Source organism: Pipistrellus hanaki, assembly GCF_964339955.1.
Source record: "Pipistrellus hanaki genome assembly, chromosome: 12".
Classification (NCBI taxonomy): Eukaryota; Metazoa; Chordata; class Mammalia; order Chiroptera; family Vespertilionidae; genus Pipistrellus; species Pipistrellus hanaki.
Genome location: NC_140514.1, coordinates 64,290,699 through 64,308,329, shown reverse-complemented (window position 1 = coordinate 64,308,329; position 17,631 = coordinate 64,290,699).

Genomic DNA, 17,631 nt, shown 5'->3' with positions numbered 1-17,631 from the left:
CCGAACGTGTTTCTTTCTCTATTTCAATGGTATTCTGCCTTGTATAACACACATTTACCACTCTAGTCTCCTTTAAGTAAACAATATAGGATTCATACAGTGTTTCTTGTGATCTTAACTGGAATTAAGGATTTTCCTTCTCTTAGCTACCTTTTCTACACTAAGAACTGACTTGGAGATTCTCTTTCAGCTGTTCTAAACAAGTTCTCATCTGTTTACAGTCATTTTCACTGAATAATTCATGTTTTCATGTAGTTTCCTATATTCTGCCTTCTGGCCCAAGTATAAGCTTTGCCCACTTTATCAAACAACTTCCTACACACTGTTATGAACTGAGCGAGCTAGGGAACATTGTCTCTCAACTGTGATATATAAAGTGTAGTACTACATTTCAGTGAAGTGTAAGGCTTTCCAAAGCTGCTCAACGTGTTTCTTTCTCTATTTCAATGGTATTCTGCCTTGTATAACACACATTTACCACTCTAGTCTCCTTTAAGTAAAGAATATAGGATTCATACAGTGTTTCATGTAATCTTAACTCGAATTAAGGATTTCCCGGATCTTAGCTACCTTTTCTACACTAAGAACTGACTTGGAGAATCTCTTTCAGCTGTTCTAAACAAGTTCACATCTGTTTACAGTCATTTTCACTGAATTAATCATGTTTTCATGTAGTTTCCTATATTCTGCCTTCTGGTCCAAGTATAAGCTTTGCCCTCTTTATCAAACAACTTCCTACACACTGTTAAGTACTGAGGCAGCTATTGAACATTGTCTCTCAACTGTGTTATAGAGTGTAGTACTACATTTCAGTGAAGTGTAAGGCTTTCCAAAGCTGCCGAACGTGTTTCTTTCTCTATTTCAATGGTATTCTGCCTTGTATAACAGACATTTACCACTCTAGTCTACTTTAAGTAAAGAATGTAGGATTCATACAGTGTTTCATGTGATCTTAACTGGAATTAAGTATTTCCCTTATCTTACCTACCTTTTCTACACTAAGAACTGACTTGGAGATTCTCTTTCAGCTGTTCTAAACCAGTTCTCATCTGTTTACAGTCATTTTCACTGAAATATTCATGTTTTCATGTACTTTCCTATATTCTGCCTTCTGGCCCAAGTATAAGCTTTGCCCTCTTTATCAAACACCTTCCTACACACTGTTATGAACTGAGGCAGCTTGGGAACATTGTCTCTCAACTGTGTTATAGAGTGTAGTACTATATTTCAGTGAAGTGTAAGGCTTTCCAAAGCTGCCGAACGTTTTTCTTTCTCTATTTCAATGGTATTCTGCCTTGTATAACACACATTTACCACTCTAGTCTCCTTTAAGTAAACAATATAGGATTCATACAGTGTTTCATGTGATCTTAACTGGAATTAAGGATTTTCCTTCTCTTAGCTACCTTTTCTACACTAAGAACTGAATTGGAGATTCTCTTTCAGCTGTTCTAAACAAGTTCTCATCTGTTTACAGTCATTTTCACTGAATTATTCATGTTTTCATGTAGTTTCCTATATTCTGCCTTCTGGCCCAAGTATAAGCTTTGCCCACTTTATCAAACAACTTCCTACACACTGTTATGAACTGAGGCAGCTCGGGAACATTGTCTCTCAACTGTGTTATAGAGTGTAGTACTACATTTCAGTGAAGTGTAAGCCTTTCCAAAGCTGCCGAACGTGTTTCTTTCTCTATTTCAATGGTATTCTGCCTTGTATAACACACATTTACCACTCTAGTCTCCTTTAAGTAAACAATATAGGATTCATACAGTGTTTCTTGTGATCTTAACTGGAATTAAGGATTTTCCTTCTCTTAGCTACCTTTTCTACACTAAGAACTGACTTGGAGATTCTCTTTCAGCTGTTCTAAACAAGTTCTCATCTGTTTACAGTCATTTTCACTGAATAATTCATGTTTTCATGTAGTTTCCTATATTCTGCCTTCTGGCCCAAGTATAAGCTTTGCCCACTTTATCAAACAACTTCCTACACACTGTTATGAACTGAGCGAGCTAGGGAACATTGTCTCTCAACTGTGATATATAAAGTGTAGTACTACATTTCAGTGAAGTGTAAGGCTTTCCAAAGCTGCTCAACGTGTTTCTTTCTCTATTTCAATGGTATTCTGCCTTGTATAACACACATTTACCACTCTAGTCTCCTTTAAGTAAAGAATATAGGATTCATACAGTGTTTCATGTAATCTTAACTCGAATTAAGGATTTCCCGGATCTTAGCTACCTTTTCTACACTAAGAACTGACTTGGAGAATCTCTTTCAGCTGTTCTAAACAAGTTCACATCTGTTTACAGTCATTTTCACTGAATTAATCATGTTTTCATGTAGTTTCCTATATTCTGCCTTCTGGTCCAAGTATAAGCTTTGCCCTCTTTATCAAACAACTTCCTACACACTGTTAAGTACTGAGGCAGCTATTGAACATTGTCTCTCAACTGTGTTATAGAGTGTAGTACTACATTTCAGTGAAGTGTAAGGCTTTCCAAAGCTGCCGAACGTGTTTCTTTCTCTATTTCAATGGTATTCTGCCTTGTATAACAGACATTTACCACTCTAGTCTCCTTTAAGTAAAGAATGTAGGATTCATACAGTGTTTCATGTGATCTTAACTGGAATTAAGTATTTCCCTTATCTTACCTACCTTTTCTACACTAAGAACTGACTTGGAGATTCTCTTTCAGCTGTTCTAAACAAGTTCTCATCTGTTTACAGTCATTTTCACTGAATTATTCATGTTTTCATGTAGTTTCCTATATTCTGCCTTCTGGCCCAAGTATAAGCTTTGCCCACTTTATCAAACAACTTCCTACACACTGTTATGAACTGAGGCAGCTCGGGAACATTGTCTCTCAACTGTGTTATAGAGTGTAGTACTACATTTCAGTGAAGTGTAAGGCTTTCCAAAGCTGCCGAACGTGTTTCTTTCTCTATTTCAATGGTATTCTGCCTTGTATAACACACATTTACCACTCTAGTCTCCTTTAAGTAAACAATATAGGATTCATACAGTGTTTCTTGTGATCTTAACTGGAATTAAGGATTTTCCTTCTCTTAGCTACCTTTTCTACACTAAGAACTGACTTGGAGATTCTCTTTCAGCTGTTCTAAACAAGTTCTCATCTGTTTACAGTCATTTTCACTGAATAATTCATGTTTTCATGTAGTTTCCTATATTCTGCCTTCTGGCCCAAGTATAAGCTTTGCCCACTTTATCAAACAACTTCCTACACACTGTTATGAACTGAGCGAGCTAGGGAACATTGTCTCTCAACTGTGATATATAAAGTGTAGTACTACATTTCAGTGAAGTGTAAGGCTTTCCAAAGCTGCTCAACGTGTTTCTTTCTCTATTTCAATGGTATTCTGCCTTGTATAACACACATTTACCACTCTAGTCTCCTTTAAGTAAAGAATATAGGATTCATACAGTGTTTCATGTAATCTTAACTCGAATTAAGGATTTCCCGGATCTTAGCTACCTTTTCTACACTAAGAACTGACTTGGAGAATTTCTTTCAGCTGTTCTAAACAAGTTCACATCTGTTTACAGTCATTTTCACTGAATTAATCATGTTTTCATGTAGTTTCCTATATTCTGCCTTCTGGTCCAAGTATAAGCTTTGCCCTCTTTATCAAACAACTTCCTACACACTGTTAAGTACTGAGGCAGCTATTGAACATTGTCTCTCAACTGTGTTATAGAGTGTAGTACTACATTTCAGTGAAGTGTAAGGCTTTCTAAAGCTGCCGAACGTGTTTCTTTCTCTATTTCAATGGTATTCTGCCTTGTATAACAGACATTTACCACTCTAGTCTCCTTTAAGTAAAGAATGTAGGATTCATACAGTGTTTCATGTGATCTTAACTGGAATTAAGTATTTCCCTTATCTTACCTACCTTTTCTACACTAAGAACTGACTTGGAGATTCTCTTTCAGCTGTTCTAAACAAGTTCTCATCTGTTTACAGTCATTTTCACTGAATTATTCATGTTTTCATGTAGTTTCCTATATTCTGCCTTCTGGCCCAAGTATAAGCTTTGCCCACTTTATCAAACAACTTCCTACACACTGTTATGAACTGAGGCAGCTCGGGAACATTGTCTCTCAACTGTGTTATAGAGTGTAGTACTACATTTCAGTGAAGTGTAAGGCTTTCCAAAGCTGCCGAACGTGTTTCTTTCTCTATTTCAATGGTATTCTGCCTTGTATAACACACATTTACCACTCTAGTCTCCTTTAAGTAAACAATATAGGATTCATACAGTGTTTCTTGTGATCTTAACTGGAATTAAGGATTTTCCTTCTCTTAGCTACCTTTTCTACACTAAGAACTGACTTGGAGATTCTCTTTCAGCTGTTCTAAACAAGTTCTCATCTGTTTACAGTCATTTTCACTGAATAATTCATGTTTTCATGTAGTTTCCTATATTCTGCCTTCTGGCCCAAGTATAAGCTTTGCCCACTTTATCAAACAACTTCCTACACACTGTTATGAACTGAGCGAGCTAGGGAACATTGTCTCTCAACTGTGATATATAAAGTGTAGTACTACATTTCAGTGAAGTGTAAGGCTTTCCAAAGCTGCTCAACGTGTTTCTTTCTCTATTTCAATGGTATTCTGCCTTGTATAACACACATTTACCACTCTAGTCTCCTTTAAGTAAAGAATATAGGATTCATACAGTGTTTCATGTAATCTTAACTCGAATTAAGGATTTCCCGGATCTTAGCTACCTTTTCTACACTAAGAACTGACTTGGAGAATCTCTTTCAGCTGTTCTAAACAAGTTCACATCTGTTTACAGTCATTTTCACTGAATTAATCATGTTTTCATGTAGTTTCCTATATTCTGCCTTCTGGTCCAAGTATAAGCTTTGCCCTCTTTATCAAACAACTTCCTACACACTGTTAAGTACTGAGGCAGCTATTGAACATTGTCTCTCAACTGTGTTATAGAGTGTAGTACTACATTTCAGTGAAGTGTAAGGCTTTCCAAAGCTGCCGAACGTGTTTCTTTCTCTATTTCAATGGTATTCTGCCTTGTATAACAGACATTTACCACTCTAGTCTACTTTAAGTAAAGAATGTAGGATTCATACAGTGTTTCATGTGATCTTAACTGGAATTAAGTATTTCCCTTATCTTACCTACCTTTTCTACACTAAGAACTGACTTGGAGATTCTCTTTCAGCTGTTCTAAACCAGTTCTCATCTGTTTACAGTCATTTTCACTGAAATATTCATGTTTTCATGTACTTTCCTATATTCTGCCTTCTGGCCCAAGTATAAGCTTTGCCCTCTTTATCAAACACCTTCCTACACACTGTTATGAACTGAGGCAGCTTGGGAACATTGTCTCTCAACTGTGTTATAGAGTGTAGTACTATATTTCAGTGAAGTGTAAGGCTTTCCAAAGCTGCCGAACGTTTTTCTTTCTCTATTTCAATGGTATTCTGCCTTGTATAACACACATTTACCACTCTAGTCTCCTTTAAGTAAACAATATAGGATTCATACAGTGTTTCATGTGATCTTAACTGGAATTAAGGATTTTCCTTCTCTTAGCTACCTTTTCTACACTAAGAACTGAATTGGAGATTCTCTTTCAGCTGTTCTAAACAAGTTCTCATCTGTTTACAGTCATTTTCACTGAATTATTCATGTTTTCATGTAGTTTCCTATATTCTGCCTTCTGGCCCAAGTATAAGCTTTGCCCACTTTATCAAACAACTTCCTACACACTGTTATGAACTGAGGCAGCTCGGGAACATTGTCTCTCAACTGTGTTATAGAGTGTAGTACTACATTTCAGTGAAGTGTAAGCCTTTCCAAAGCTGCCGAACGTGTTTCTTTCTCTATTTCAATGGTATTCTGCCTTGTATAACACACATTTACCACTCTAGTCTCCTTTAAGTAAACAATATAGGATTCATACAGTGTTTCTTGTGATCTTAACTGGAATTAAGGATTTTCCTTCTCTTAGCTACCTTTTCTACACTAAGAACTGACTTGGAGATTCTCTTTCAGCTGTTCTAAACAAGTTCTCATCTGTTTACAGTCATTTTCACTGAATAATTCATGTTTTCATGTAGTTTCCTATATTCTGCCTTCTGGCCCAAGTATAAGCTTTGCCCACTTTATCAAACAACTTCCTACACACTGTTATGAACTGAGCGAGCTAGGGAACATTGTCTCTCAACTGTGATATATAAAGTGTAGTACTACATTTCAGTGAAGTGTAAGGCTTTCCAAAGCTGCTCAACGTGTTTCTTTCTCTATTTCAATGGTATTCTGCCTTGTATAACACACATTTACCACTCTAGTCTCCTTTAAGTAAAGAATATAGGATTCATACAGTGTTTCATGTAATCTTAACTCGAATTAAGGATTTCCCGGATCTTAGCTACCTTTTCTACACTAAGAACTGACTTGGAGAATTTCTTTCAGCTGTTCTAAACAAGTTCACATCTGTTTACAGTCATTTTCACTGAATTAATCATGTTTTCATGTAGTTTCCTATATTCTGCCTTCTGGTCCAAGTATAAGCTTTGCCCTCTTTATCAAACAACTTCCTACACACTGTTAAGTACTGAGGCAGCTATTGAACATTGTCTCTCAACTGTGTTATAGAGTGTAGTACTACATTTCAGTGAAGTGTAAGGCTTTCCAAAGCTGCCGAACGTGTTTCTTTCTCTATTTCAATGGTATTCTGCCTTGTATAACAGACATTTACCACTCTAGTCTCCTTTAAGTAAAGAATGTAGGATTCATACAGTGTTTCATGTGATCTTAACTGGAATTAAGTATTTCCCTTATCTTACCTACCTTTTCTACACTAAGAACTGACTTGGAGATTCTCTTTCAGCTGTTCTAAACAAGTTCTCATCTGTTTACAGTCATTTTCACTGAATTATTCATGTTTTCATGTAGTTTCCTATATTCTGCCTTCTGGCCCAAGTATAAGCTTTGCCCACTTTATCAAACAACTTCCTACACACTGTTATGAACTGAGGCAGCTCGGGAACATTGTCTCTCAACTGTGTTATAGAGTGTAGTACTACATTTCAGTGAAGTGTAAGGCTTTCCAAAGCTGCCGAACGTGTTTCTTTCTCTATTTCAATGGTATTCTGCCTTGTATAACACACATTTACCACTCTAGTCTCCTTTAAGTAAACAATATAGGATTCATACAGTGTTTCTTGTGATCTTAACTGGAATTAAGGATTTTCCTTCTCTTAGCTACCTTTTCTACACTAAGAACTGACTTGGAGATTCTCTTTCAGCTGTTCTAAACAAGTTCTCATCTGTTTACAGTCATTTTCACTGAATAATTCATGTTTTCATGTAGTTTCCTATATTCTGCCTTCTGGCCCAAGTATAAGCTTTGCCCACTTTATCAAACAACTTCCTACACACTGTTATGAACTGAGCGAGCTAGGGAACATTGTCTCTCAACTGTGATATATAAAGTGTAGTACTACATTTCAGTGAAGTGTAAGGCTTTCCAAAGCTGCTCAACGTGTTTCTTTCTCTATTTCAATGGTATTCTGCCTTGTATAACACACATTTACCACTCTAGTCTCCTTTAAGTAAACAATATAGGATTCATACAGTGTTTCTTGTGATCTTAACTGGAATTAAGGATTTTCCTTCTCTTAGCTACCTTTTCTACACTAAGAACTGAATTGGAGATTCTCTTTCAGCTGTTCTAAACAAGTTCTCATCTGTTTACAGTCATTTTCACTGAATTATTCATGTTTTCATGTAGTTTCCTATATTCTGCCTTCTGGCCCAAGTATAAGCTTTGCCCACTTTATCAAACAACTTCCTACACACTGTTATGAACTGAGGCTGCTCGGGAACATTGTCTCTCAACTGTGTTATAGAGTGTAGTACTACATTTCAGTGAAGTGTAAGGCTTTCCAAAGCTGCCGAACGTGTTTCTTTCTCTATTTCAATGGTATTCTGCCTTGTATAACACACATTTACCACTCTAGTCTCCTTTAAGTAAACAATATAGGATTCATACAGTGTTTCTTGTGATCTTAACTGGAATTAAGGATTTTCCTTCTCTTAGCTACCTTTTCTACACTAAGAACTGACTTGGAGATTCTCTTTCAGCTGTTCTAAACAAGTTCTCATCTGTTTACAGTCATTTTCACTGAATAATTCATGTTTTCATGTAGTTTCCTATATTCTGCCTTCTGGCCCAAGTATAAGCTTTGCCCACTTTATCAAACAACTTCCTACACACTGTTATGAACTGAGCGAGCTAGGGAACATTGTCTCTCAACTGTGATATATAAAGTGTAGTACTACATTTCAGTGAAGTGTAAGGCTTTCCAAAGCTGCTCAACGTGTTTCTTTCTCTATTTCAATGGTATTCTGCCTTGTATAACACACATTTACCACTCTAGTCTCCTTTAAGTAAAGAATATAGGATTCATACAGTGTTTCATGTAATCTTAACTCGAATTAAGGATTTCCCGGATCTTAGCTACCTTTTCTACACTAAGAACTGACTTGGAGAATTTCTTTCAGCTGTTCTAAACAAGTTCACATCTGTTTACAGTCATTTTCACTGAATTAATCATGTTTTCATGTAGTTTCCTATATTCTGCCTTCTGGTCCAAGTATAAGCTTTGCCCTCTTTATCAAACAACTTCCTACACACTGTTAAGTACTGAGGCAGCTATTGAACATTGTCTCTCAACTGTGTTATAGAGTGTAGTACTACATTTCAGTGAAGTGTAAGGCTTTCCAAAGCTGCCGAACGTGTTTCTTTCTCTATTTCAATGGTATTCTGCCTTGTATAACAGACATTTACCACTCTAGTCTCCTTTAAGTAAAGAATGTAGGATTCATACAGTGTTTCATGTGATCTTAACTGGAATTAAGTATTTCCCTTATCTTACCTACCTTTTCTACACTAAGAACTGACTTGGAGATTCTCTTTCAGCTGTTCTAAACAAGTTCTCATCTGTTTACAGTCATTTTCACTGAATTATTCATGTTTTCATGTAGTTTCCTATATTCTGCCTTCTGGCCCAAGTATAAGCTTTGCCCACTTTATCAAACAACTTCCTACACACTATGAACTGAGGCAGCTCGGGAACATTGTCTCTCAACTGTGTTATAGAGTGTAGTACTACATTTCAGTGAAGTGTAAGGCTTTCCAAAGCTGCCGAACGTGTTTCTTTCTCTATTTCAATGGTATTCTGCCTTGTATAACAGACATTTACCACTCTAGTCTACTTTAAGTAAAGAATGTAGGATTCATACAGTGTTTCATGTGATCTTAACTGGAATTAAGTATTTCCCTTATCTTACCTACCTTTTCTACACTAAGAACTGACTTGGAGATTCTCTTTCAGCTGTTCTAAACCAGTTCTCATCTGTTTACAGTCATTTTCACTGAATTATTCATGTTTTCATGTACTTTCCTATATTCTGCCTTCTGGCCCAAGTATAAGCTTTGCCCTCTTTATCAAACACCTTCCTACACACTGTTATGAACTGAGGCAGCTTGGGAACATTGTCTCTCAACTGTGATATATAAAGTGTAGTACTACATTTCAGTGAAGTGTAAGGCTTTCCAAAGCTGCTCAACGTGTTTCTTTCTCTATTTCAATGGTATTCTGCCTTGTATAACACACATTTACCACTCTAGTCTCCTTTAAGTAAACAATATAGGATTCATACAGTGTTTCTTGTGATCTTAACTGGAATTAAGGATTTTCCTTCTCTTAGCTACCTTTTCTACACTAAGAACTGACTTGGAGATTCTCTTTCAGCTGTTCTAAACAAGTTCTCATCTGTTTACAGTCATTTTCACTGAATAATTCATGTTTTCATGTAGTTTCCTATATTCTGCCTTCTGGCCCAAGTATAAGCTTTGCCCACTTTATCAAACAACTTCCTACACACTGTTATGAACTGAGCGAGCTAGGGAACATTGTCTCTCAACTGTGATATATAAAGTGTAGTACTACATTTCAGTGAAGTGTAAGGCTTTCCAAAGCTGCTCAACGTGTTTCTTTCTCTATTTCAATGGTATTCTGCCTTGTATAACACACATTTACCACTCTAGTCTCCTTTAAGTAAAGAATATAGGATTCATACAGTGTTTCATGTAATCTTAACTCGAATTAAGGATTTCCCGGATCTTAGCTACCTTTTCTACACTAAGAACTGACTTGGAGAATTTCTTTCAGCTGTTCTAAACAAGTTCACATCTGTTTACAGTCATTTTCACTGAATTAATCATGTTTTCATGTAGTTTCCTATATTCTGCCTTCTGGTCCAAGTATAAGCTTTGCCCTCTTTATCAAACAACTTCCTACACACTGTTAAGTACTGAGGCAGCTATTGAACATTGTCTCTCAACTGTGTTATAGAGTGTAGTACTACATTTCAGTGAAGTGTAAGGCTTTCCAAAGCTGCCGAACGTGTTTCTTTCTCTATTTCAATGGTATTCTGCCTTGTATAACAGACATTTACCACTCTAGTCTCCTTTAAGTAAACAATATAGGATTCATACAGTGTTTCTTGTGATCTTAACTGGAATTAAGGATTTTCCTTCTCTTAGCTACCTTTTCTACACTAAGAACTGACTTGGAGATTCTCTTTCAGCTGTTCTAAACAAGTTCTCATCTGTTTACAGTCATTTTCACTGAATAATTCATGTTTTCATGTAGTTTCCTATATTCTGCCTTCTGGCCCAAGTATAAGCTTTGCCCACTTTATCAAACAACTTCCTACACACTGTTATGAACTGAGCGAGCTAGGGAACATTGTCTCTCAACTGTGATATATAAAGTGTAGTACTACATTTCAGTGAAGTGTAAGGCTTTCCAAAGCTGCTCAACGTGTTTCTTTCTCTATTTCAATGGTATTCTGCCTTGTATAACACACATTTACCACTCTAGTCTCCTTTAAGTAAAGAATATAGGATTCATACAGTGTTTCATGTAATCTTAACTCGAATTAAGGATTTCCCGGATCTTAGCTACCTTTTCTACACTAAGAACTGACTTGGAGAATTTCTTTCAGCTGTTCTAAACAAGTTCACATCTGTTTACAGTCATTTTCACTGAATTAATCATGTTTTCATGTAGTTTCCTATATTCTGCCTTCTGGTCCAAGTATAAGCTTTGCCCTCTTTATCAAACAACTTCCTACACACTGTTAAGTACTGAGGCAGCTATTGAACATTGTCTCTCAACTGTGTTATAGAGTGTAGTACTACATTTCAGTGAAGTGTAAGGCTTTCCAAAGCTGCCGAACGTGTTTCTTTCTCTATTTCAATGGTATTCTGCCTTGTATAACAGACATTTACCACTCTAGTCTCCTTTAAGTAAAGAATGTAGGATTCATACAGTGTTTCATGTGATCTTAACTGGAATTAAGTATTTCCCTTATCTTACCTACCTTTTCTACACTAAGAACTGACTTGGAGATTCTCTTTCAGCTGTTCTAAACAAGTTCTCATCTGTTTACAGTCATTTTCACTGAATTATTCATGTTTTCATGTAGTTTCCTATATTCTGCCTTCTGGCCCAAGTATAAGCTTTGCCCACTTTATCAAACAACTTCCTACACACTGTTATGAACTGAGGCAGCTCGGGAACATTGTCTCTCAACTGTGTTATAGAGTGTAGTACTACATTTCAGTGAAGTGTAAGGCTTTCCAAAGCTGCCGAACGTGTTTCTTTCTCTATTTCAATGGTATTCTGCCTTGTATAACACACATTTACCACTCTAGTCTCCTTTAAGTAAACAATATAGGATTCATACAGTGTTTCTTGTGATCTTAACTGGAATTAAGGATTTTCCTTCTCTTAGCTACCTTTTCTACACTAAGAACTGACTTGGAGATTCTCTTTCAGCTGTTCTAAACAAGTTCTCATCTGTTTACAGTCATTTTCACTGAATAATTCATGTTTTCATGTAGTTTCCTATATTCTGCCTTCTGGCCCAAGTATAAGCTTTGCCCACTTTATCAAACAACTTCCTACACACTGTTATGAACTGAGCGAGCTAGGGAACATTGTCTCTCAACTGTGATATATAAAGTGTAGTACTACATTTCAGTGAAGTGTAAGGCTTTCCAAAGCTGCTCAACGTGTTTCTTTCTCTATTTCAATGGTATTCTGCCTTGTATAACACACATTTACCACTCTAGTCTCCTTTAAGTAAAGAATATAGGATTCATACAGTGTTTCATGTAATCTTAACTCGAATTAAGGATTTCCCGGATCTTAGCTACCTTTTCTACACTAAGAACTGACTTGGAGAATTTCTTTCAGCTGTTCTAAACAAGTTCACATCTGTTTACAGTCATTTTCACTGAATTAATCATGTTTTCATGTAGTTTCCTATATTCTGCCTTCTGGTCCAAGTATAAGCTTTGCCCTCTTTATCAAACAACTTCCTACACACTGTTAAGTACTGAGGCAGCTATTGAACATTGTCTCTCAACTGTGTTATAGAGTGTAGTACTACATTTCAGTGAAGTGTAAGGCTTTCCAAAGCTGCCGAACGTGTTTCTTTCTCTATTTCAATGGTATTCTGCCTTGTATAACACACATTTACCACTCTAGTCTCCTTTAAGTAAACAATATAGGATTCATACAGTGTTTCATGTGATCTTAACTGGAATTAAGGATTTTCCTTCTCTTAGCTACCTTTTCTACACTAAGAACTGAATTGGAGATTCTCTTTCAGCTGTTCTAAACAAGTTCTCATCTGTTTACAGTCATTTTCACTGAATTATTCATGTTTTCATGTAGTTTCCTATATTCTGCCTTCTGGCCCAAGTATAAGCTTTGCCCACTTTATCAAACAACTTCCTACACACTGTTATGAACTGAGGCAGCTCGGGAACATTGTCTCTCAACTGTGTTATAGAGTGTAGTACTACATTTCAGTGAAGTGTAAGGCTTTCCAAAGCTGCCGAACGTGTTTCTTTCTCTATTTCAATGGTATTCTGCCTTGTATAACACACATTTACCACTCTAGTCTCCTTTAAGTAAACAATATAGGATTCATACAGTGTTTCTTGTGATCTTAACTGGAATTAAGGATTTTCCTTCTCTTAGCTACCTTTTCTACACTAAGAACTGACTTGGAGATTCTCTTTCAGCTGTTCTAAACAAGTTCTCATCTGTTTACAGTCATTTTCACTGAATAATTCATGTTTTCATGTAATTTCCTATATTCTGCCTTCTGGCCCAAGTATAAGCTTTGCCCACTTTATCAAACAACTTCCTACACACTGTTATGAACTGAGCGAGCTAGGGAACATTGTCTCTCAACTGTGATATATAAAGTGTAGTACTACATTTCAGTGAAGTGTAAGGCTTTCCAAAGCTGCTCAACGTGTTTCTTTCTCTATTTCAATGGTATTCTGCCTTGTATAACACACATTTACCACTCTAGTCTCCTTTAAGTAAAGAATATAGGATTCATACAGTGTTTCATGTAATCTTAACTCGAATTAAGGATTTCCCGGATCTTAGCTACCTTTTCTACACTAAGAACTGACTTGGAGAATTTCTTTCAGCTGTTCTAAACAAGTTCACATCTGTTTACAGTCATTTTCACTGAATTAATCATGTTTTCATGTAGTTTCCTATATTCTGCCTTCTGGTCCAAGTATAAGCTTTGCCCTCTTTATCAAACAACTTCCTACACACTGTTAAGTACTGAGGCAGCTATTGAACATTGTCTCTCAACTGTGTTATAGAGTGTAGTACTACATTTCAGTGAAGTGTAAGGCTTTCCAAAGCTGCCGAACGTGTTTCTTTCTCTATTTCAATGGTATTCTGCCTTGTATAACAGACATTTACCACTCTAGTCTCCTTTAAGTAAAGAATGTAGGATTCATACAGTGTTTCATGTGATCTTAACTGGAATTAAGTATTTCCCTTATCTTACCTACCTTTTCTACACTAAGAACTGACTTGGAGATTCTCTTTCAGCTGTTCTAAACAAGTTCTCATCTGTTTACAGTCATTTTCACTGAATTATTCATGTTTTCATGTAGTTTCCTATATTCTGCCTTCTGGCCCAAGTATAAGCTTTGCCCACTTTATCAAACAACTTCCTACACACTGTTATGAACTGAGGCAGCTCGGGAACATTGTCTCTCAACTGTGTTATAGAGTGTAGTACTACATTTCAGTGAAGTGTAAGGCTTTCCAAAGCTGCCGAACGTGTTTCTTTCTCTATTTCAATGGTATTCTGCCTTGTATAACACACATTTACCACTCTAGTCTCCTTTAAGTAAACAATATAGGATTCATACAGTGTTTCTTGTGATCTTAACTGGAATTAAGGATTTTCCTTCTCTTAGCTACCTTTTCTACACTAAGAACTGACTTGGAGATTCTCTTTCAGCTGTTCTAAACAAGTTCTCATCTGTTTACAGTCATTTTCACTGAATAATTCATGTTTTCATGTAGTTTCCTATATTCTGCCTTCTGGCCCAAGTATAAGCTTTGCCCACTTTATCAAACAACTTCCTACACACTGTTATGAACTGAGCGAGCTAGGGAACATTGTCTCTCAACTGTGATATATAAAGTGTAGTACTACATTTCAGTGAAGTGTAAGGCTTTCCAAAGCTGCTCAACGTGTTTCTTTCTCTATTTCAAAGGTATTCTGCCTTGTATAACACACATTTACCACTCTAGTCTCCTTTAAGTAAAGAATATAGGATTCATACAGTGTTTCATGTAATCTTAACTCGAATTAAGGATTTCCCGGATCTTAGCTACCTTTTCTACACTAAGAACTGACTTGGAGAATCTCTTTCAGCTGTTCTAAACAAGTTCACATCTGTTTACAGTCATTTTCACTGAATTAATCATGTTTTCATGTAGTTTCCTATATTCTGCCTTCTGGTCCAAGTATAAGCTTTGCCCTCTTTATCAAACAACTTCCTACACACTGTTAAGTACTGAGGCAGCTATTGAACATTGTCTCTCAACTGTGTTATAGAGTGTAGTACTACATTTCAGTGAAGTGTAAGGCTTTCCAAAGCTGCCGAACGTGTTTCTTTCTCTATTTCAATGGTATTCTGCCTTGTATAACAGACATTTACCACTCTAGTCTCCTTTAAGTAAAGAATGTAGGATTCATACAGTGTTTCATGTGATCTTAACTAGAATTAAGTATTTCCCTTATCTTACCTACCTTTTCTACACTAAGAACTGACTTGGAGATTCTCTTTCAGCTGTTCTAAACCAGTTCTCATCTGTTTACAGTCATTTTCACTGAATTATTCATGTTTTCATGTACTTTCCTATATTCTGCCTTCTGGCCCAAGTATAAGCTTTGCCCTCTTTATCAAACACCTTCCTACACACTGTTATGAACTGAGGCAGCTTGGGAACATTGTCTCTCAACTGTGTTATAGAGTGTAGTACTATATTTCAGTGAAGTGTAAGGCTTTCCAAAGCTGCCGAACGTTTTTCTTTCTCTATTTCAATGGTATTCTGCCTTGTATAACACACATTTACCACTCTAGTCTCCTTTAAGTAAACAATATAGGATTCATACAGTGTTTCATGTGATCTTAACTGGAATTAAGGATTTTCCTTCTCTTAGCTACCTTTTCTACACTAAGAACTGAATTGGAGATTCTCTTTCAGCTGTTCTAAACAAGTTCTCATCTGTTTACAGTCATTTTCACTGAATTATTCATGTTTTCATGTAGTTTCCTATATTCTGCCTTCTGGCCCAAGTATAAGCTTTGCCCACTTTATCAAACAACTTCCTACACACTGTTATGAACTGAGGCAGCTCGGGAACATTGTCTCTCAACTGTGTTATAGAGTGTAGTACTACATTTCAGTGAAGTGTAAGGCTTTCCAAAGCTGCCGAACGTGTTTCTTTCTCTATTTCAATGGTATTCTGCCTTGTATAACACACATTTACCACTCTAGTCTCCTTTAAGTAAACAATATAGGATTCATACAGTGTTTCTTGTGATCTTAACTGGAATTAAGGATTTTCCTTCTCTTAGCTACCTTTTCTACACTAAGAACTGACTTGGAGATTCTCTTTCAGCTGTTCTAAACAAGTTCTCATCTGTTTACAGTCATTTTCACTGAATAATTCATGTTTTCATGTAGTTTCCTATATTCTGCCTTCTGGCCCAAGTATAAGCTTTGCCCACTTTATCAAACAACTTCCTACACACTGTTATGAACTGAGCGAGCTAGGGAACATTGTCTCTCAACTGTGATATATAAAGTGTAGTACTACATTTCAGTGAAGTGTAAGGCTTTCCAAAGCTGCTCAACGTGTTTCTTTCTCTATTTCAATGGTATTCTGCCTTGTATAACACACATTTACCACTCTAGTCTCCTTTAAGTAAAGAATATAGGATTCATACAGTGTTTCATGTAATCTTAACTCGAATTAAGGATTTCCCGGATCTTAGCTACCTTTTCTACACTAAGAACTGACTTGGAGAATTTCTTTCAGCTGTTCTAAACAAGTTCACATCTGTTTACAGTCATTTTCACTGAATTAATCATGTTTTCATGTAGTTTCCTATATTCTGCCTTCTGGTCCAAGTATAAGCTTTGCCCTCTTTATCAAACAACTTCCTACACACTGTTAAGTACTGAGGCAGCTATTGAACATTGTCTCTCAACTGTGTTATAGAGTGTAGTACTACATTTCAGTGAAGTGTAAGGCTTTCCAAAGCTGCCGAACGTGTTTCTTTCTCTATTTCAATGGTATTCTGCCTTGTATAACACACATTTACCACTCTAGTCTCCTTTAAGTAAAAAATATAGGATTCATACAGTGTTTCATGTGATCTTAACTGGAATTAAGGATTTTCCTTCTCTTAGCTACCTTTTCTACACTAAGAACTGAATTGGAGATTCTCTTTCAGCTGTTCTAAACAAGTTCTCATCTGTTTACAGTCATTTTCACTGAATTATTCATGTTTTCATGTAGTTTCCTATATTCTGCCTTCTGGCCCAAGTATAAGCTTTGCCCACTTTATCAAACAACTTCCTACACACTGTTATGAACTGAGGCAGCTCGGGAACATTGTCTCTCAACTGTGTTATAGAGTGTAGTACTACATTTCAGTGAAGTGTAAGGCTTTCCAAAGCTGCCGAACGTGTTTCTTTCTCTATTTCAATGGTATTCTGCCTTGTATAACACACATTTACCACTCTAGTCTCCTTTAAGTAAACAATATAGGATTCATACAGTGTTTCTTGTGATCTTAACTGGAATTAAGGATTTTCCTTCTCTTAGCTACCTTTTCTACACTAAGAACTGACTTGGAGATTCTCTTTCAGCTGTTCTAAACAAGTTCTCATCTGTTTACAGTCATTTTCACTGAATAATTCATGTTTTCATGTAGTTTCCTATATTCTGCCTTCTGGCCCAAGTATAAGCTTTGCCCACTTTATCAAACAACTTCCTACACACTGTTATGAACTAGTTGAGCGAGCTAGGGAACATTGTCTCTCAACTGTGATATATAAAGTGTAGTACTACATTTCAGTGAAGTGTAAGGCTTTCCAAAGCTGCTCAACGTGTTTCTTTCTCTATTTCAATGGTATTCTGCCTTGTA